This window comes from Drosophila suzukii, unplaced genomic scaffold (assembly GCF_043229965.1).
Source record: "Drosophila suzukii unplaced genomic scaffold, CBGP_Dsuzu_IsoJpt1.0 scf_22, whole genome shotgun sequence".
NCBI classification, from domain to species: domain Eukaryota; kingdom Metazoa; phylum Arthropoda; class Insecta; order Diptera; family Drosophilidae; genus Drosophila; species Drosophila suzukii.
Window position 1 is genome coordinate 319,692 of NW_027255909.1, and position 22,135 is coordinate 341,826.

At 45.1% G+C, this 22,135-nt stretch overlaps 1 long non-coding RNA gene across 1 annotated transcript in view; it reads left to right on the top strand.

Annotated features, from left to right (window-relative positions):
- The first annotated feature begins 1,251 nt into the window (after nt 1–1,251).
- The window catches only part of LOC139354789 (uncharacterized), a 79,945-nt gene continuing 59,061 nt past the window's right edge, over nt 1,252–22,135 (top strand). The window contains exon 1 of the long non-coding RNA XR_011605647.1: nt 1,252–1,422. This is a non-coding gene — a long non-coding RNA (uncharacterized lncRNA). The remainder of the gene's footprint in view (nt 1,423–22,135) is intronic.

Consider the following 22,135-nt stretch of genomic DNA (forward strand, 5'->3'; position numbering starts at 1 on the left):
TTAAGCTCGACTAAGCAACGGAGTTGACTTGCGATATGTAATGCAAAGAAACATTTTTACCATATGTGATATAAGCCTATGATATAGCCATATTTAAGTATATAGATATAATAAATATAGATTTTATGGATTAACAAGACCGAGACAGAAAGTAGCCGACGACTATGTCAGATATTTTAAACTGGCATATCGCAATCAGCAAAAAGGAGGAAGCTAACAGCGACATGGCTAATTCGCGCGAGTTAACAAAATAATATCGGACAGACACGGACGGTTAGGGAATCTAAAGATTTAAGATACTCATTGCGTCTTGTTATTATTAATATTATTTATTTATCTTTCTAGCGCTAAAGTTAAAAATATAACTTAAATATAAAACACTAGTCACAAGAAAAGATTTACAGTCTTACAGAAAGTTTTACAAAAATTACTTTAACATACACGTTTTGATTATTTTATAGGTAATGGTTATCAATAGTACAATTTTCAATTCTTATTTAGTATAATGTTGAATGTATAATTAGTTGTGTGTGAATGGGGCCTAGTTATTTTTTAACTTTAATAATAATTCTTTTCGAAACAGTCTAGCACTTCTTGAATTCTTTAAACTGTGTGGTAAATTATTCCAAAGCTTAACAGCCCATGCAAAGAAGTGATTTTCTCGAGGAGTAGTGGTTTCTTGTTGGTATTATATTATTATTTCTGGTTGACTGTGTAAAGTTGAGGAACGAAAACAAGTAATTCGGTTCCTTGGTCGTGACTATTTTGTGGAGAAGAATCGGTGTCCTAAATGCGACTAATGTGGAAAAGTCTAGTCCAAAGATTTGTTTAGCATGACTCGAAATTGAATCGTGTGGCTTAGTTTTGAAAATAAATCTTGCTATGTTGTTGTATGCTGCGGTCAATTTATTCCTACTTATTGAGTCACACTTTTCAAATATATCAACGCAGTATAATAATGATGGAATTATTATCGATTTTGCTAATGCCATTTTACTATGGGTTGGTAAACTGTTCTGGATCAGTTTTATTTGCCATAGTTGACAATAAGTCTTACCAACCATATAATTAATATGGTTGGACCACTAAAGAGTACTGTTAAAAACAGTTCCAAGGTTATTTGCTTGATTTACATATTTAATCTCATCAGTATCAACCCTGAGCATTTGCATTTGTGCGACTATTTCTTTTTTAGAAATAACGAAACATTTACATTTTTTTTGGATTTATTTGAAGACCATACACTTGCATATCGTCAGCATACATCTGCACTTCACAATTAGACCAGACATTTGGAAGATCATTCACATATATCGAAAACAGTAATGTTCCAAGGACCGACCCTTGGGGGACACCGCGCTTAATGAATAGAAAGCCGGAGGTCTCAGACTCCTTTACAAAACATTGAGATCGGCCCATTAGGTATGTTCTTATCAAGCTTATAGCTTGAAAAATTGTATAGTTTTTCTATTTTATTGCAAAATGTCGAAAGCCTTACTATAGTCTAGCAGTGTTTGAAATGTAACTTGCCTATTATCAGATATCATGCGAATATCGTGATGCGATTCTCCAGTTTAGCCATATGGTTTTAAAAAGAGTCAGTTTGTTCAGCAAGCTCCTGTCATATTTTTTTTCAAAGCCCATCTGCTGGAGGACATAACTCAGTGGAAGTTTTTTCCAGGTTCTCTTAGCTGGCGGTGGTGGCATGTTTAGGCAGTTAGAATTTAAAAATGGTTATATGATCGAAGAATATAGTTTTAAGCTTCAGCATTTGCAGACTACTTAGGCTCCGGCGTAATTTGCTGACAGTAATGACCGTAACATTAGCGGGAAAATTATAATTATGTATCGACCTTCTTGTTCTCTGGTTGGCTGTTATAGGTAAATATAAATAAACATAAACGTACTTATACCTAAATTGAGTTAAAAAATGAACATCATAATAAATTGATTGTCCCGTTTCCATAAGCCGGAGAACCCTGCGACATCTAACGACCAGAGGCGATGTATTTTAAGCCTCTTTGACGATCAGGTTAAAGTTCAGGATAAGCTCAGTTACCGAGGGTGGAGTAGAAAGAGGCATTTTGGATGACGGAGGATGAATCCGCCTGGAATAAAATAAATTTACTAGTGTAATGTTATAGGTAAGCTGGCATTTTTTGGTTGACTAAGCCAGGCCGCATGCTTTTATTTTTTTACTTGCACATACGAGTATAAGCCAGCAATACTTACTTAGTAGCTCACATTTCACTTATAATTCGGGCAACTTAGTTTCTCTATTACATGTTGAATTTGATTAAAATTCCGTTGAAGTAATAAATATATTATATATTTTCAGAATGTGATCATTTGAGTTTAAATATTTTTGCGCATGGTGCTTTTTCTTTATCCGTCTTCTACCAGGGAATAAGGGGGCCGATTGAGCGGGCAACAATGGGGAATTGTCCCGAGGACTCCAAATCTGGACCCACAATCCAGTCCATATGGGATATTATCGCATACACAACTAGTTCCCAATCAGGTAAAATATAGTATGGAGAACTCTGAAGCACACCGATCCCAAGATCGCAGGGAATTCTAGGCAACAACCAGAGTACGGAATGCAACAACAACACGGGCCAAATTGAGCTGGAGCTGTAGAAGTAGAGGCAGGTCGGATCCGTGCAGGGCAGAATCAGGGAGTCGAAGGGGTCGAGCAAAATGATCAGGGCTATCCAGCGAGCAGCTCCTTGCAGAATTGTGGGCAAAATGTCGCTCGGAACTCCACGTTTTTGTCCCACGTGGTTCCCCAAGGGATATCGAACTGCGTAAGAATCCTAGGATTCGCGCTTACACAGGTTATTAATAAGAGTCAGGAATTAGAATAATACAAGTTGGGAAGATACCAAAGCGCCGATTCCGGATTCACTTTCAGAAAAGGATATTACAGGAATTACCCAGCGATTCCAGATGGTAGACCCACAATCGTCCTTTTCCAAAATGTGCCATTGGACGATTGGGGCTTTCATTTTTCAGGCCGAGGACATCCTCTTTAGAATAGAGCATTTTCGATTCGAGTTTTTACTTTAGAGCACCTGCTGGAGGAATGGAAGGAAGCGGAAAGGGCATTTGGTCCGGAATATGGAAATCGGTACGGCCGAATCTCTGTGGTACCCCGACCACGACAGGTTTTGCTACAGATTTGGATTGGCAGATACGCTGACAGCCTATTGCCCCAATTGCAAGCAGGGAAACTCTTTCCGAAACGCAGTGTCAGCGGGATATCAGCGTTTCAAAAGTCCCCGAGATTTTAAAACCAACAAAACTAAGGATACCGAAAAGGATTCCTAAAAACGAACGATTTAGGCCGGGAAATTCCAGTTAACAAGGCTTACATGTTCCTACAGGAAAGAGTACGGTGATACTCGTGAGAAGGGTAGTTATTGAGTGGTGTAGGGTTTATTTAGGATAGCTGTGTTGGATATGTCGTTAAATATAAAAATTATAATTAAAAGTGTTCTGCACACGTTCTGCTCTGGAGTCTATCTCTGTCTCGACATTTTTAGAGTCTGGTAACATTACTAAAAGGGACTTATTCCACACTAATCTAGGAAGGTTTGATATATACTATATTAGGCGCTGTTCACAGTCGGCCTTTCCTGACAAATCTCTGCGTCCTCGCAGGATTCATGGGGTGGATCATCTTCAAAATTGTCATCTTCGTCTGGCTCCTCCGGTGGCAGCTCACACCGGCGTTTCATCTTGTCGGACGAAAACACCGACTTGTAGTGTCTCTGCTTTCTTTGTGCGTGAGGGATATCTTCTACAAGATATCTGTCGTTTGGCAGTACCTTGTTGATTATAAAAGGTCCTTTGTAGCGAGGCTCCAATTTGCGTGACTTGCCCGTGGTGAATGACTCATTCTCGACCAACGCAAGGTCTCCAAGGGTCTAAATAGTTGGCTTCGCATGTTTGGCATCGTAGCGTTTCTTGGCAGCAGCTCGGTGATCGTTGATCCAATTCCGCATCGGTTAACAACTGTTGGTCGTGGTTTTGAATGATGTTGGTTATCGCGATCTTCAGGATATCTTGCGGCTCATACCCATACAGGAGCTGAAAGGGAGAGCGTTTAGAAGTACTATTTACCATGGTATTAATGCTCCACTGGATTAATCGGATACTGTCGATGTCATTGGAAGTTAACAACATTGACAAAATGATGCGATTTGTGTGCTGTGCATGACCATTGGCTCTGGGTGTGCTTACAGCATTTAAAATGTTCTTTACATTTTTTGATTTGCAGTACATTTCGAAATCTTTTGGTGTAAATGCTGTACCACGATCTGTTATAGTTCGATCTGGCATTCACAGGTAGCTGGTTACATCTTGCAGGACATCCAGGACGTGTTTAGTTGCTGTACTTTTCACTGCTCGTACAATGGCGAATTTGGTGAATGCATCGACTATTACCAGAATATGCTCGTTTCTCCTGGACTTCTTTGGAGATGGCCCCAAGTGTTCCATGTGTATCGTGGAAAAGGGAATCGGCTTGATGTCATCGTAGTGGTACTGACCTTCCTGACGTCCATCTGGTGTTTTATAAAACGCACAGCCCACACAGGATTTGATATAGCTTTTGACATAGTTTTGCATTCGGTGAACCAAAATAAGTTTAGAATCCGTGCCATAGTCTTATCTGTGCTCACATGTCCGGCCTTATCGTCACATTCATGTAAAATGTGGAATCTCAACAGCCTCGGTACAACCCATAACAAATTGTTGCCATGTTTTCGAAACAAGCCATCTTCTTCGATCACATACTCATCGTTCTCAGATTTCTTTTTCAATTTTATGTCTGCGACAATTTTCTGTATTTTCTCGTCCTGTAGCTGTATATAAAATAGCCAATCCTCTTCGTCGATTATGGTTTTTGCTATTTTCAGACTTGCGGTATCCATCTCTCGAGCATCTCCGAACGGAGCTCGACTGATTGCGTCTACGTGGTTCATCTGTGTTCCTGCTCGATGAACGATGTCAATGTCGAATTCTTGAATACGTAACCACCATCTTGCAATCCGGGGTATCAGTTCTCGTTTTTCCATCGACGTCTTTAGGGCATTGCAGTTTGTGAGAACCTTTATCTTCTTGCCATAGATGTAATATTTAAATCTCTCCAACGATTCCACGACGGCTAGAGCCTCAAGTACGTAGCTGTGATAATTTTACTTTGAAGTAGCTAGGCCATAATAAGCGATTGGTTTCAGCTGATACTCCTCACGTTGTAGCAAAACTCTGGCTAAACCAACAGCGCTGGCATCCGTATGTAGTTCATGCTCTGCGTCTAGACGATAACTGGTGACAACTGGATTTGATACTAGGCATTTTTTTAATTCGTCGAAAGCTTCTTCTTGTGGCGCTTTCCAAGAAAACGGCTGATCCTTGCGCAATAGAATTCTCAACGGCGCTAAAGTGATGGCATATCCAGCAACGAATTTGCGGAAATATCCAGTGAGACCCAAAAACTTTCTCACATCGGCTGGTTTCGGGAGCATTCTGATGGCGTTCGTCTTAATTTCTCCAGGACTGATTCCTTCTGCGTGTATCTGGTGACCAAGAAATGTTATTGACTGCTTATATAACTCACACTTCTCCAGGTTTAACGTCAATCCGCATTCCTTTAAAACTTTCAGGATCATCTCAAACTTCTCGTACATCTCATCAAATGTTTCACTGCCAATAAGGATGTCGTCCATGTAGTTTATCATGTCGCCTTTCTGCACTCTCTTTTGTAACTCTGTCATGAGTCGATTAAAAACCGCAGTTGCGTTCTTCAATCCGAACGGAAGTCGCTTGAATTCGTACAATCCGTCTGTGGTGATGAATGCAGTAAATTTTCGGCTCTCTGGACTATCTCTATCTGATAGTATCGTTCTGAAAATTTTCCAGCAGCTTCGCGATATTGGTGCTTACAGGGGCTGATGGCTGATGGACTGCTCGCTTGATTTTAGAATCGCCTGACTCAAAGTTGAGCTTGAGATAAGCGGGGATGATGACGTCCTGTCCCAACAGAAAGTCCTCCTGCAATAGATCGTTGTCTGCTATATACACTTTCGCTGTAAGCTAAATAGATCCACAGTCATCGCTTTAGTGAGGATACATGAACCTCCGCAAATGCCTCTAATCTTCATAGAGCACTTGTGGTGCTTGGCGTTAATTTGCTCGGCAACTGATTGTCAGATGAGTCTGGCTTGACTATCTGTGTCGATGAAGGCGCTATACTCGTGCGAGTGTACGCAAATTTTCCTCGTGAAAAGTTTGTCCTGATTTGCGGCTCCTTAACGCATGACATTCGTGGTTTGGCAACTTCCTTTTGGCTCGTTGAACCTTTTGCATTTTGTACAGCGTGACATTTTCTTCTCCTTCTGGCACGAATTAGCAAAGTAGGGGACACTTTCTCCGCAGTTGTAACATATTACGGATTCCTTTGCCCTTGGTGGTTTAACATCGCTGTCTTGCTTTTGCTCGAAGTTGCTGGCTTGCGGTTAATACTCTTTCTTCCTCGTACTTGACCGACCTCGATTAACGAAATACGATTCGGCTGCATCACGAAGGTGTTTAATTGTGGCGAAATGAATTGCTGCAATACTGTTTTACAATTCTCTATGCTGTAGACCTGAGAGAACATATCTGATGATCGCTGCCTCGCTGAGCTTGTAACGCACCCCAATTGCTGACATCCTGAAACAGTACTCCTTTACCGTCTCCTTTGATCGCCTGGTTGCATGGCCATGTTGAAATGCACTTCTGATTCGTCTGGATTTGCTCTAAACTCGTCCTTTATAGCTTCGTCGAAGTTTTTCCACGTAGTGTGTAGAATGGGTAATGAATCTAGCCACATCTTGGCTGTACCTTTTAGCTTTGTATAAATGGCGAGTAACAGAAACTTCTCGTCCCACTGGTAGGCATCAACCACTTTGTTGAAACGATCGATGAACTGGTTGACTGAAATGGCGTTGTCGTCGCTGGGATCAAATTCTGGCAAGGTGTTGGCAATTTCCTTGACTGAAGCTTGCCTCACGTTGTTAGTAGCCTGTACAGGAATGCTCTCTCTGTTTAGCTCCTACATCTCGTTTTGCAATTGTGAAATTGCTGCTGACTGTGCTGACATCGTTTTTTTCTTGCTGCATGGTGATCCCCACTGCTGCTGGCAGTTCTACGTCCTCCGAATGTTCCAACTCTATTAGTCTTTGAACCAATTCGGCTCTGGTGCCCGAAACTGACACGTTTCTAGATCTCAGCAGGAATCTTAACACGTCGCCTTTAAGTTCTGCAATCCTCGGCATTTTATTGTTGTTTTAGCGACTAGGCAGTTCTCTTTGCGAACGAGACAACTATATGTATCTCACAAAGTTCTGCATCTGCATTCTCACTTGACCAATACACACAAGCTCCTTGTATGCATGTATGTGCTCCGGCTTCTAGAGAACTCTGACTTGCATCGACTTGTGAAATTCACCAATACTCACAACCGCTTTGTGTGTATGTGCTTTGGCTTCCCTTGAGACTTCGGCTGCTCTGATATGCTGACTGATATGCTTGACTCCACAGGTTCACTAAGATTCCCGATCTGCTTTGCTTGAATCCGCCTGCCACGTAAAACTGGAACACATCCGAAATTTGCAATTTTAGCTGCCACATAGACCTATGGGAACACATCCCATTGCAAACTTTCCACGTAATTGCTGCTTTTCTTAGCGTTCTTGGCACAACTCCTCCGCTTCATACATATCCGACCACACTTATTACACTTCTGAACTGAGAAGGGTAGCTAATGAGTGGTGTAGGTTTTTTTTTTAGGATAGTTGTGTTGGATATATCGTTACATATAGAAATTATAACTAAAAGTGTTCTGCACACGTTCTGCTCTAGAGTCTATCTCTGTGCCGACTACTTTTCATTTTTAGAGTTTGGTAACATTACTAAAAGGGACTTATTACACACTAATCTAGGAAGGTTTGGTATATACTATATTAGGCGCTGTTTACACTCGTATAGAGAGGTATGGGGTCGTTTTTTAAGAAGGGAAAGCTGGCTGGCACGACGGTCATCACAAAAGGGGTGAAGACAGCCATAGAATGGTTTAGAAAACGTAAACCTTACTTGCAAAAACCACAGCAGGATAAGGGCAAGGAAGATCCTCGTCCACATGCGATAGTTCAAGTGGCAGGATAAGCGATGGAATCTGGTCAATAAATTCAAAAACTCATGGCGACCATTTCACGCAAAGGTACGAACAGCAAACGGGTCGGACAGCAATCTTGGGTGGAATGGGTGTGCCCACTATGTCTTTATGTCCTACATTGGAGCCAGAGCTGTACCTGTGAGTGGACTTTTGAAAAAGCACCGAAAGTTTTGGGAATCGTGGAGATCTTAGCCACCCCAGAAGCTGACTGCAGAGCAACAGCAGTTTGAGGTGGTCCGAAAATCCTTTCTCTCGTTTGAAGAGAATGGACTGGGGCGAACTTCAAGAATGAAGCACGCCATAGAGCTGGTGCCAGGTGACACGCCCATCAAAGATCGCCAGTATCCGGTGTTTCCAGAAGAGCAGTGCCGCAGCTGATCTACAAGAAAATCGGCGAGATGCTCCACCAGAGACAATCACCCCAGTAAGGAAGCCACGGAAGAACCGCGTAAGCCTGAGTGTATGAGTCATATAGACTTTATGAAGAGATTTTTTGTACAATGCCATGCTTCGGAAGAAGCGGAGGAGGATATATTGTACTGTTGAACGTTGATGCATTAAGAGCAGTACAAACAAGTGGCCCAAACGACACCAAGCACGTGCTTGTTACGCGCGGGCTCCTGTTTTTTTCGGGCAAATACGGTTCGTGAGGAAGGTACATAGAACAAATTAAGACAGGAACAAACTTAGACCAACTAAGACTAAAGCAAATGAGCTTAGATTTTAGTTTATAATACAGGGATAGAAATTGAGGAACAAATTAAATGATATAGGGTGATGTAATTATTAGAAGGAACGCGAAAGGGCTCGTGCAGACTAAAATGAGATGTACATCGTGGCAAGTTAATAGGATAGTTATTTCGTATTAGTCTAACAGGAACATTAAAAGTTAGGCGGCTTACAAAATCTACGGAATCAAAATCGCCTCTGATAAGATTATACATAAAAATAGTACCAAGCATAGTTCAACGATTTAGTAGAGTAGGCAAATTAATTAATAGCAATCTACTCGAGTAGGAAGGCAACCTGACTTTTTGATCCCAGTTCAAACCACATAAGGCAAAAAGAAGACATTTTTTGGCGTACCCCTATAGAAAGTCATAACGTTGCATTTAAGATAGTTTAAGTTGAAAATGTTAATAAATATGTTAATTAATATATGACTGCAAGCAAAAACCAGACTCAATATTATTATATAATAAACAAAGCTTACATCATCATCATACATTAATACATTAGGGCCTAAATGACTGCCCTGAGGCATTCCAGATGTCACGTAGATAATCTTGGAAACAGCGTTTTTGAATATAACCCTCTGAGATCTACCATTTAAATAACTTGAAATCCAAGTTAACAGATTTTTCCGAGCTGATGTCCGTGCTGATAATTTGAATAAAAGAAGAGAGTGGTTTACAGAGTCAAAGGATTTAATAAAATCTGTATGTATAACGTCTGTCTAAAATTTTTTGTTTCAGTGGTTATTCAAAACAAAAAATTGCTGCCTATATGGAACAACCGAGAGTCTCTATCTTCCGCCACCAACAATCTGAACATAGTTCGTCTGATTATCGAGACCAGGGACTCCTATAGAGCTAACTTCACCTGTAGGCTCAAAAAGCTCCGTAGTGGGTACTGCTGGCAGTGAAGCTTTAGGTCCCCCAGACCCAGTGGATGCCGACATAGCTGCCGTTACCGATCGGTTAAAAATATTTGAAACTAAGTTTGGATTTGGGACTGATTCCTTTACTGCCACAGCTTTTAAAGGAGCGGCCTTTTTGCGTTTAGGTGACCCTGATGACATTTTTTTATTATCAACTTTGTCGGGTCACGCAGCCGCAGCAGCCAACTAACTTCTTAATTCGATCTCTTATATTAATGGCATCGCGAAAGGTAGCTCTCTTTATCTAGCTCTCTCGTCTTTTGTGTACTTGCATTTTTTGGCCCAGCTTTCGGCTGGCTGTCCCTTTGTAAATCAGTACGAATTCTGATCTCGACATTAAATGCACTCTCGTCTCGCCTGCTGTAGTCTTTTTCGCAAATAAATTGTTAACAAGCATAAAGCTAAAGCAACCTGAAATTCGTATTTTTTAATTTAGCAATAACTAATAAAAAAGCTTATTAGTTCAACATTGGTGACCCCGACGTGATTTGTGCATAAATAATACTAAGTGCAAATCATATAAGTCTATTTATTGACTTTTTTCATTCTTGCTTCTGCGGTGCATTGGCGTAGCAACAATCATAAGGCCTTAAATGCAGTGAGCGCTATAAATAAATAGCAGTTGGTGATTGCGGAAATTTACATATAAGGCGCAAAATCAGCTATACATAGAAGCGTACATAGCCAAGTAACGGGCTGTTATTCCCTCGTTTGCTTTGCGCTCATCTTCCCGCTGGAGCCGAATTTCGGGCATTTCGTCTGCTGTTGTTGCTGTAGCCATGCCTACGGGAGCTTTTGGAGATGTTACCGCTGATGCAAACAGGGCAATATTTTTAAAGCGCAAGGCAACGGCTTTATTTAATAGAGTGGAGCGCTTAGTGGACTCCCTATCAAGTGCGGCGTTAACTTCATGCGACGAATCCGGTCTTCATGTGAGGTTAGAGTTGATTGATGAGCTTCAAGAGTCATTTAAAAAGGTGCTCGGTGAGCTCGAAGAATTGGATTTAGAGGAAATTGAAAGTGATTTAAGTGAGAAATTTGATGACATTCTCGTAACTCTGAAGTCATCGGTTCGATCCGAAATTTCAAAGCGCACCTCACAGCTTCTTTCGCATTCAACTTTTGCTGACAGCATCACTCCGGGAGTTTTCGGCCCCCAGCAGCGTCAGCCTCGACATAGGGCAGCATTGCTGCCCCCACTGGAGCTTCCAAAATTCGCTGGAGGTTATGCAAATTGGTCTGACTTTTATTCTATGTTTACCACGATCATAGATAGTCATCCGGACCTCACCAACGTAGAAAAGCTGCAGCATCTACGATCATGTCTGAGGGACGCAGCGTTGGAAACTATTCGCTCATTGGAAATTTCGGATGGCAACTACGCAATTGCTTTAGATTTGCTGAAAAATAGATTTGATAATCGACGTTTGGTTTTTCAGGCACACATTATTCAGATCCTGGGACTAAAGGCTGTGCAGAGTGGTTCCGTCTCGACACTTCGGGATCTGTCCGATAAATTCAATGCTCATATTCGTGCTCTCAAGGGACTGGGCACGACAGAACAAATCGCAGGATGCATCATCGTCCAAGTCCTGTTCCAAAGGTTGGATCCGGCAAGTCAGGCAAAGTGGGAAGAGCGTTTAGAGGACCCTGCCTTCGTCAATTTAATTCCTACGTGGGAGTCAATGGCATCATTTCTGGAGCAGCGATGCAGGACGTTGGAGACTATGGATTTCGCCATGGCAAACTATACGCCGGGCAATCAGGTGGGAAGTAACAGAATACCCAATGCGCGTAGATCAGCATTTGTTGCCTCGAACGCTAACCCCTGGATTTGTATATTCTGTAATGATACAGGGCATTCCATTTCTTATTGTCAGAATTTTAAAATCCTGTCTCCTGCGAATAGGTTTCAAGAAGCGAAGCGGCTCGGTCTTTGCATAAATTGTCTAAAGGTTGGTCATCAAGTTCGGCAATGCAACTCTAGTAGTTGTCGTTCATGCGGATCTAAGCACCACACCCTGCTTCACCTGGGAAACTCACCTTCTTTTCCTTCACAAGAAGGAGCACAGCTTCAAGAAGCACTTCCTTCTGCTTCACCCTCTGCACTGCCTTCCACTTCGACTGCTCTTATTGCACAGGAATTTAGTAATGATATTGTGCTCTTAGCAACGGCTAGCATTTTAGTAAAAAACCGTTCTGGGGTTTTCGTTCCCTGTCGAGCTCTACTCGATTCGGGCTCCCAACTGCATCTAATAACGTCCCGATTCGCAAATCAGCTTCAAGTAAAGAAAGTAAAATCCTCAGCATCTGTAACTGGAGTTGGAGATTCCAGTTTTGTGACGGACGGTCACTCGGTCAATATTACGATTCAGTCCCGAACTTCCGAATACTCGGCCAACATTACCGCGGTGATTGCTCCGAACATAACAGAGCGACAGCCTAGCTTCAACGTCGACATTGGCAGCTGGAACATACCCAAAAATATACAGTTAGCTGACCCAAGGTTTTATGCTCCCCAGCGGGTGGATCTTTTAATCGGAGCCAGCCTCTTTTTCGAGATGTTGTGCGTTGGCCAAATCAAGCTCCCACCTGGATTACCCCTAATTCAAAAGACGCGTCTGGGTTGGGTTGTTTCTGGAGGCTATGGCCTTTCCGATGGCTCGGTTTTAATGTCGTCTCAAGATGAACTTCTCGCTAGTAGAGAGAATAGTTTCGATCGGTTAGATGATCTTCTTCGACGATTTTGGGAAGTGGAAAGCTGCGCCGAGCCAATTATACGCGCTACTAAGGAAGAATTGGACTGTGAAGCACATTTCGTAAGACACGTCAATCGTTTGCCAGCTGGTGATTATTCTGTTCGGCTGCCTGCCAAGTTTAATCTAGATCTTTTGGGAGAGTCCTACCAGCAAGCTTATCGAAGATTTTTGTCCCTAGAGAGAAAGTTGAATCGTCAGCCATCTTTGAAGGCTCAATATGCAGCATTCATAAAAGAATATCTCGATCTAGGACATATGTCATCAGTTTCTGCCGCTGACATCGGGTTGTGCCGATATTTCTTGCCTCATCATTGCGTCATAAAGGAAGATAGCTCCACTACAAAGCTTCGCGTAGTTTTTGATGGATCGGCGGCCAGTTCCTCAGGCTATTCGCTCAACGAGTCTCCTCTCTGGACTCATGGACCAAAATTCCTCTGTGGTCCCAAAGCTGGCTGGCCGACCCCAATCACTGCTGAAAAGCCAACGCTTGAGGTTCGCCGGAGGATTCTGCTAATAAAATCTCCATATGAAGACATAGTGCCCAGTTCCAAATTTGCCAATTCCTTTGCTGCCCTTCAAAGAGTTTTCGGATACGTCTATAAGTTTAGTAATCGCATCCATCGCCCTACGTTCACGGTGTCTGACCTTCAAGGCGGTACGCTGCTGTTGCTTCGTCTTGTCCAGCGCTCACATTTATGGGATGACATCAAATCATTGCAGTCAAAGGGAATGGTGCACTCCTCCAGCTCGCTCGCATCTCTTTCGCCATTCATTGACCAATTTGGGCTTCTTAGAGTGGATGGCCGGCTGAGGAATTCTTCTCTGGATTTTAATGGGCGTCATCCAATTATATTACCACGGAGTCATTCGGTCACTATTGCCATTATTACTCACTTTCATGAACGCAATCTGCACACTGGGCCACGGGCATTACTTGGCATAATTCGATCCCAATATTGGCCTATTGGGGGGAGAAAGACGGTAATGAAGGCGGTAAACAAATGCATTAGATGCTTTCGAATGAAGCCTCGAGTAGTGGAGCATATAATGGCGGATCTTCCAAAGGAACGACTTGATGGATCTCATGCAGTCGAAGTCACTGGCATTGACTTTTGCGGGCCATTTCTCTACAAGTCAGAGGTGCGAAGCAAGCCTCCAGTAAAATGCTACGGTTGTGTCTTCATTTGCTTCGCCACGAAGGCTATTCATCTGGAGTTGGTCAAGGATCTCTCTACGGTATCGTTTCTACATGGCCTCAAACGATTTATATGCACTAGAAGAAGGCCGCGGCAGATTTGGTCTGATAATGCAACCAACTTTGTTGGAGCTCGCAATGAGCTGCTCGAACTAAGGCGTCTTTTCCTCAGCAGTGATCATCAGAGAGCTACATTGGACTTTTGCCTAGCTGAGGCTATTGATTGGTGTTTCATTCCTCCTAGGTCGCCACACTTTGGCGGTCTTTGGGAAACGGCTGTGAAGATCGCTAAGCATCATTTCTACCGCGCTGTTGGCACTGCTGTTTTAGCCTTTGAGGAGTTGCGGACCCTGGTGTGTCACATTTCGGCGGTTGTTAATTCTCGACCATTAGTCTCGATTTCAGAAAACCCAGCTGATCTGGATGTATTAACCCCAGCACATTTTTTGAATGGTGGTCCGCCTTCTTCTTTCGTCGAGCCGGATGTGACCAGTCTTAACTTCAATCGCTTGGATGGATGGCAACGCGTGGCTTACTTGCAGCAGATCTTTTGGTTTCGATGGAAGGAAGAATACCTAACATTGCTACAACAGCGCTCCAAGTGGCGCACCCCAAAACCTGGCCTGGTTGTCGATGACTTAGTTCTGGTTAAGGACGAAAACTTGCCTCCCATGAAGTGGCCCCTCGCCAGAGTGATCGAGCTTCTTTTCGGTGGAGATGGGGTTGCTCGAGTTGCCGTTCTGAAGACAGCATCAGGAGTGACAAAGCGTGCAGTAAACAAGCTGTGTCTGCTACCCCTTAAGGATAATGTTGAAGCCCAGGCTTCCAACGGGGGGAGTATGTCGGGTCACGCAGCCGCAGCAGCCAACTAACTTCTTAATTCGATCTCTTATATTAATGGCATCGCGAAAGGTAGCTCTCTTTATCTAGCTCTCTCGTCTTTTGTGTACTTGCATTTTTTAGCCCAGCTTTCGGCTGGCTGTCCCTTTGTAAATCAGTACGAATTCTGATCTCGACATTAAATGCACTCTCGTCTCGCCTGCTGTAGTCTTTTTCGCAAATAAATTGTTAACAAGCATAAAGCTAAAGCAACCTGAAATTCGTATTTTTTAATTTAGCAATAACTAATAAAAAAGCTTATTAGTTCAACAAACTTAAACTCTTTGAAAGCAGCAAATACGCTCATAAGTTTATAAAACAGTTTCTTAAAACGATCATTGGTCAGCGTCAATTGGCCATCCAAATCACGGTCTATTTCAACGCATGAGGCACAAGTCCACGAAAAACCAACACACAGATCAATATAGTCTTTTACTCTGCTATCAAGTCCAGTACATTTCGGATGTATGACTATGTTGCAGAGACGACAGTAAATAAATTAGGTGGGCATTAGGTGACGATCCAAGCTGACAATCTTTTTTGGAACAAAAGAGTAAAGTACTTTAATTTAAAATAAAAAAAAGTTATTTATAAAACCAAAAATCAAAAGAATTATAAATACCTCATTTAATTTGACTCTGGGATCAAACAATAAAAAATAAAATAAAAAAACACAAAAGTGTATGAGCGCGTAGAGAACGCGTGAGCAAGAGAGCGTGAGAGATTGGCTACAGAAAGTTATGGGAAAGAACAACAAAAGCTGTTGAAACAAATGCACCACAGCGTACAGAAGTTACAATAACAAAATGCACAGGCTACAAACAGAAATCAGTTTTGTTAAAATTGCTACAATAAAATAGACATAAACAGACGATTTAAAACACAAGCATGGCTTGCTATGTTGGACAAAGTCACAAAGCAACCAGCACCAGTATCAAAGATATTAATGACAAATTGACAAAAATCACAGAAAACAAGTTAAACACAACCTGGCAAAATTGACGCTAAATCGAGAAACGAGTGGTTGCCAGATGTGGAAGTTGTTAATGGGATCATATTTAAACGTATTCAGGTTTGTGGCAGCCCTGAAATCGAAGAACATAGCTGGAAGCTATAAGTGCCGGCACCGTTGGCCCCTATGATAATTGAGCGAGCACATTCGCCCATATAAAAGCTTATGGAGGGGTTGCAAAAACTCTTCATTTCTTGAGGCAGCGATTTTATTGGTCCGGGACGGTGGCTCAAGTCCGTAGGTTTGTGCATGAATGCAAGGTGTGCGCAGAGACAAAATCCACTAATAATGTATATAGATTTTTTGAGAAAATTCCACAGGGGAAAATGTGGGCACGCGTACATATTTTTTATGGTGGATACTTTTTAAAATTTGTGTTTTTGAAGGAAATAAACATGACCATGAAATATGAAATGGAATAAAAATGACTGCTGCCGTATTAAACTTTCTGACTAAGAAGGCGCCTAACACCTTTGGAGTCCCGGAAATAATTAATTCGCACAATGGTAAGAAATACGTGGCGAAAATCAATGTATTTCCTTTCGTCAAATGCAGCGAATTGAGTAAATCAGTCCGTGCTCAACGCGATCAGAGGATACTTCCCGGAGATCAAAGCAGCTCTCAGAAGTGCGATCCGTCGATCTACAGGACTTTAACCGTACTTTGCAATGTTTGGACAGCACAGGTACACTAGTTAAAGCGACTATCAACTGGCAAGAAAGATGCAACGTTGGAAAACAGTAAGATATGGAACCTGAGGCACGATCTGTAAAAAACTTGCATAAATCACACGAGTCTAGCGCGCGATACTTCAACCGGAGGACGCGAGAAATGAAGATCAGGCCAGGATGAGAGGATTTCCGGCGAAACTTTATTTTGAGCGACCTTAGCAAGAACTTCAACGCCAAGATTGCTCAGTTTTTGAAGTGTAGAATCCGCAGACCGATCGCAAATAATATGTGCGAGGAGGAGTGCTACATGTGAAGGAACTAAAGCAGTGACTTAGGAACACGAGGTGAGTCGAGGGCAAAGGGATAAGAAGGAAAGTTTAACCATCGCTCCAAAAGTGAAAGGCAAGATTAATATAAATCCGAAAACAGTAATAGGCGTCGTTTAACAGATCTCTTGGAATTTCTGATGAACATAAGCAAGTTTTTGACTTCCTTCAGGTCTAGCTTCGAAACGGATGTTCTTCTCTCCAGTTTAGGGCAGTTTCTCTCGTTGGTCCGGAACATGGAATCTTTGTGGTGCCTCGATCAATACAGAAATTCAAATATGGAAGAGACGACGAGATTTGTGACTTGCCAGTTGTAAGGATGCTTTCTCGGCCGCGATACAGATCTCAGTCGGATTCAGAGTCCTTTACAAGAAAATTTGTAAATCACCGAAACGCCGGACTAGAGGGTTCCACTCCACAGGGGAACGGGTAACTTTGAGGGGAGTCTTCACCAGAGGTCCTTATTTACGTCGAAGAAAACAGATGACGTTGGTTATGCAGAGTCCGATACCTGGGCTGCGACCTAACGGGCTGGCCGGAGTCTTGCACTTCGCGTCAGAGGCGAAAAATCCACCGGGCTGGACCTTCGGGCGAGGCCAAGCCGGGAGATTTCTTGCCGGGCATAAGTCCTGGGTTTCGCGTCGGAGGCGAAAAATACACCGGGCTGGACCTTCGGGCGAGGCCAAGCCGGGATGTTACTTTGCGGGCGTAAGTCTTGGGTTTCGCGTCGGAGGCGACTAATCCACCGGGCTGGACCTTCGGGCGAGGCCAAGCCGGGAGATTACTTTGCGGGCGTAAGTCAGCACGAGGGGCGGGGCCGCGCACGAGCCCCAGGATGGCGAAGGAGCTAGGATTGTGGATAAGGCGGGAAGGGTGTCCACGCGAAAATCCCAAAACTACGGGGGAGGCAGGGAAACTAGGTTTGTGGATACGGCGGGAAGGGTGTCCACGCACGAATCCCAAAACTACGGGGGAGCCAGGAAAACTAGGCTTGCGGATAAGGCGGGAAGGGTGTCCACGCACAAATCCCAAAAACTACGGAGACGGTGGGAAAGCTAGGATTGCGGATACGGCGGGAAGGGTGTCCACGCACGAATCCCAAAACTACGGGGGAGGCAGGAAAACTAGGCTTGCGGATAAGGCGGGAAGGGTGTCCACGCGCAAATTCCAAAAACTACGGTCCACGCACGAATCCCAAAATTACGGGGGAGGCAGGAAAACTACTGGACCGGACGGGAAGGGGGTCCACATCCAGGTCCGAAGCAGCGGTGTGAACGGGGTAAAGTTAGGAAAGCTTTGGTACCTAACTACGAGAAGGAAACACACGATAGAGAGATGCAATTAGATATTCTTCACCGTTTATTCAATTTGTCGTCACTCGGGTCCGCTACACCGTCTTCAGCACATGAGAATATGATCGTACTAACCTTAGCTGACTTGCTTATATATATATGTGTGCCTTGTAATCGTCCGCGTCCGCGGCCACTCCACAGAACTTGATCGCCTCCGCTCGGCTATTTCGAGGAGCACGCGTGACTTTTGAAACCTCGCTAAGCCGTGTCCGAATCACACGTCTTTTCCGTTCCGCGATCCCGAGAGAAGAGAGCCGCCACGATCGCCGCGTGACCCTCCCTCATTTTCCGGCCTTTTCCTCTATTCGGGATTTCTAGTATTTTCCTACTTCTGGTATTTTAGCTCCTTTGCTTTTCTAGTATTTAACATGGCTTGATGAACCATCGGTTGGCGTTGCCTCCCAGGGTTCTGAACTTAGCTATGACTTATTTATTCTTAATTCGACTTAACATTTATTATAATTCACTGTATTTCTCTTATAGCTATAATAAAGAAAGTAGAACTTATTGTGGCGCACGCGTCTTCTAGGCGGGTTCGTCTCGGTCGTCTGATCCTGCTGAGGCGATGCCACAAAGGAACGGCGAAACAGGGGCTGGGTCATCGTCCTCAGTGTCCGTGACCAACTCAAAGCCGGCCAGATACTCGGAACACGGAACGATCGGTGTTGAGACTTCGACGTCGCGTCTCGGACTGATAGGCCCCTCGTCGTAAGGTACCTGCATCTCGGGCGTCTGAGTCAAGCGACGTAGGTCCTGCCGGTTGGGCGGCGAGGTTTGGGTTCCCTGATCTAACACCTCCTGCGGATGGTCCTCTCTTATTGGGGACGTCTGGACCCCTTGAGAAAGCGTAGCTGGGGTCGTCGAAACTCGTCGGGGAGGAGTTGTTAGCCCTTCGGATCCCTTAGTAGCTTCCCCCTCTAGTTGGGCTGCTACGTCGTACGGCTACGTTGATCGTCCTCGAGGTTACCTCCTTCGCCGGCTTCAAGTGCCGGGCGTGGGGGTGGGGATGGAGGTTCGTCCGCATATGGCTCTTGTGCGGGTAGCCCAGGTACCTTTATGAGTACCGATCGGACGTCGATGCGCATGAGCGACACGTGTCCGGCGTATCTGCACACCTGATCCTCGGTCGAATGGTGGTAGAAGTGTTCTACGTCCGGAAACGGTGGTTGTCTGGGCCGTGAATACCTCGGATGGCCGGCCCGGGAATCGCGCCTGGTCCACGGGCAGTCCTCCTCCGATTCGGATTGTCGCGACTCGGCGTAGTACGGCTCCCCGGGCCGTCGTCCTTGGGTATGACCGTACGGTGAGCTGAAGCCAGAGCGTGGGGGTCGACTGAATCGGTCAGCATCGTGGTCGCTCGCGCTGTCCTCGTCGTCGTCGAGGCGGTACGAGGCTGGTTGGGGCGACGTCGGCTGGTAGCCGCGACGCGACTCCCCGGGTCGGGGACTCCACAGACCTCCGCGAAGTCCAGCAAAGTGTGGGTCGCTGGGATCCTGGGAATCGTCGCCGTCCATTCCCATTGAGGTGCCCTCGGCTTCACCTTCGGAGGTGGGGGACTCCTCCTCCTCTTCTTCTTCACGGCCGTCTCCGTAGTTTGCCCCCGGGTGGAAGGCCTCGGTGTCGCCGAAGTCGTCGGATACCACGATTGCCTCGTCCATCTGGAATATTAGTCTAGACTTATTGGTATAACCCTACCTTCTGAACTCCCTACCTAACGGTGTAGCTAACATAGGACCCGTCAATCTTAACCTATTACAAGCATTGATCTTAAAACTATTCCGCGGTTATGTGCGCTTACCGAGCCGGGTTACTCGCCCCGGTGATGCCGTCGTCGATCGTGTCGCGGGTGTCTACCGCATAGTAGGGTTTAAGCTGTGATATATTGGCGATCCGTCGCCGTCGGTCTCCCGGGGAGACCGGAGACGTAAACTTCGCGACGGTATAGGGACCGTCGTATTTGGGAGCGAGTTTGACGGCGAATCCCTCAGCGGCCTTTGATAAGGGATGTTGTCGCAGCCACACTTGACTCCCTAGCGTTGGTCTCCATTCGCGCCTTCGAAGGTTATAGTGCCTCGCCTGCTCTAGAGATGCTCGTTGTAGATTCGATCGCACTATGTCGAAGATCCCTTTGAGACGCGACGCCATGTCTTCAGGACCTGTATGTAAGACCCCCGATCCAGGGGTAAGTTCGTCGTACAACATCGCAGGAAGGCGTAACTCCCGTCCCTGGGTGAGATATGCGGGAGTATATCCCGTCGAATCCGATATGCTACTATTGATAGCGAGAGAAATCTCCGGCAACATACTATCCCAAGAACTTTGGTCGTCTTCCGACAGCTGAGATATCAGCGTCTTCACTGTACGGTTGATCCTCTCGGTGGGATTCTCCTGCGGACAATACGGAGCCGTGTACTGGACTTCCACGCCGAGTTTAGTAAAGTAGTCTTTTAGGGCCCGACTTGTGAACTGGGTTCCATTGTCGCACACGAACTTCCGAGGGACGCCCATTCGCCCGAGTATGCGTTCCCGAAACGCTTTCTGTACTTCCGCGGCGGTGGCTTTCCGGAGTGGGATCAACTCTACCCATTTGGAGAACACTTCGTGGAAAACCAGAAGCATAGTTTCGAACGGGGCAGTGGACCCACGAAGTCGGCACAAAGAATGTCAAAGGGTTCGTTTACGACGCGGGTAAGCATTTTCCCTGCTGCTTTGGTCTGAACAGTCTTAAATTTCTGGTACGACTCGCAGTGTCGAACATGGTGTTTTGCGTCGCGGTACATGCCGGGCCAGAAATATCTTTGTGACAGGCGGTTAATCGTCCCCAAGTGTCCTGCGGTCGGGGAATCATGACACTCATATAAGGCGCGGGCTCTATGGGGAGTGGGCACACAGAGTTTCCACGGAAAGTAGTCCTCGTCGTCAGCTCGGTAACCCATATTCCAGTACAGCTGGTCGTTCTCTAGCGTATAGTCCGCGAACTTCTCAGGCTCGTCGAGTACCTTGTTCTTCATCTTACCGATCCACTCGCAGTGGTCCTCGATCTCGACAGCGCCTTGAAGCACCTAACAGGGCTGTCGCGAAAGTGTATCTGCCACGACGTTCAGCTTCCCTCGTCGGTAGCGCACGTCGAATTGGAACTGTTGCAGTTCTAAAGCCCAGCGCGCTATTCGGCCGGAAGGACTCTCGATAGAATTTAACCATTTGAGAGCCAAGTGGTCGGTAATGACTTCGAATCGGTAGCCTTCCAAGTAACTCCGCATCTTCCTGATAGCCCAGATGACGGCCAGGCACTCTTTTTCTGTCGTCGTATAGTTATGTTCCGCAGGAGTTAGTCGGCGGCTAGCGTATGCGATGCCCTTCCCTTGACCCTCGATGTCCTGGGATAGCATCGCTCCCAAACCGACGTCACTCGCGTCAGTCTGTAAAACAAACTTCTGGTCGAAATCTGGACAACCCAACACGGGGGCGGTAGTCAGGCATCTTCTAATCTCTTCCAAGGCGGTTTGCTGTTCTGGTCCCCAAGTCCACTTCTGACCTTTCTTCAGTAGAGCGGTCACTGGTTGTACGATGGTCGCGAAGCTGGGGACGAACCTCCGATACCATGAGGCCATCCCGATCCATTGGCGGAGTTCCTTCAGGTTGGTGGGAGTCTTCAACCCATTAATCGCGGACACCTTCTCGGGGTCAGTCTGAATCCCTTCACCACTGATCACATGACCGAGGTAAACCAGTTTTTGCTTGAAGAAAGTACACTTCTTTGGATTTATCCTCAAATTTGCCGCCCGCAATCTGCGGAACACTTCGACGAGGTTAACGAAGTGCTGTTCCTCCGTAGCGCTAATGACAATAATGTCATCTAAATAAGCGAAGGCGACCGGCTCCATCTCCCCCCCGATTACGCTATCCAGAGCACGTTGGAACGTGGCACTGGCGGAGTGCAGCCCAAAGGGCATGACCTTCCATTGGTATAGTCCCCGACTTGGAACGGTGAAGGCCGTGTATTGGCGACTACCCCTGGCCATGGGTATATGCCAATAGCCGTTTTTCAGATCCAACGTAG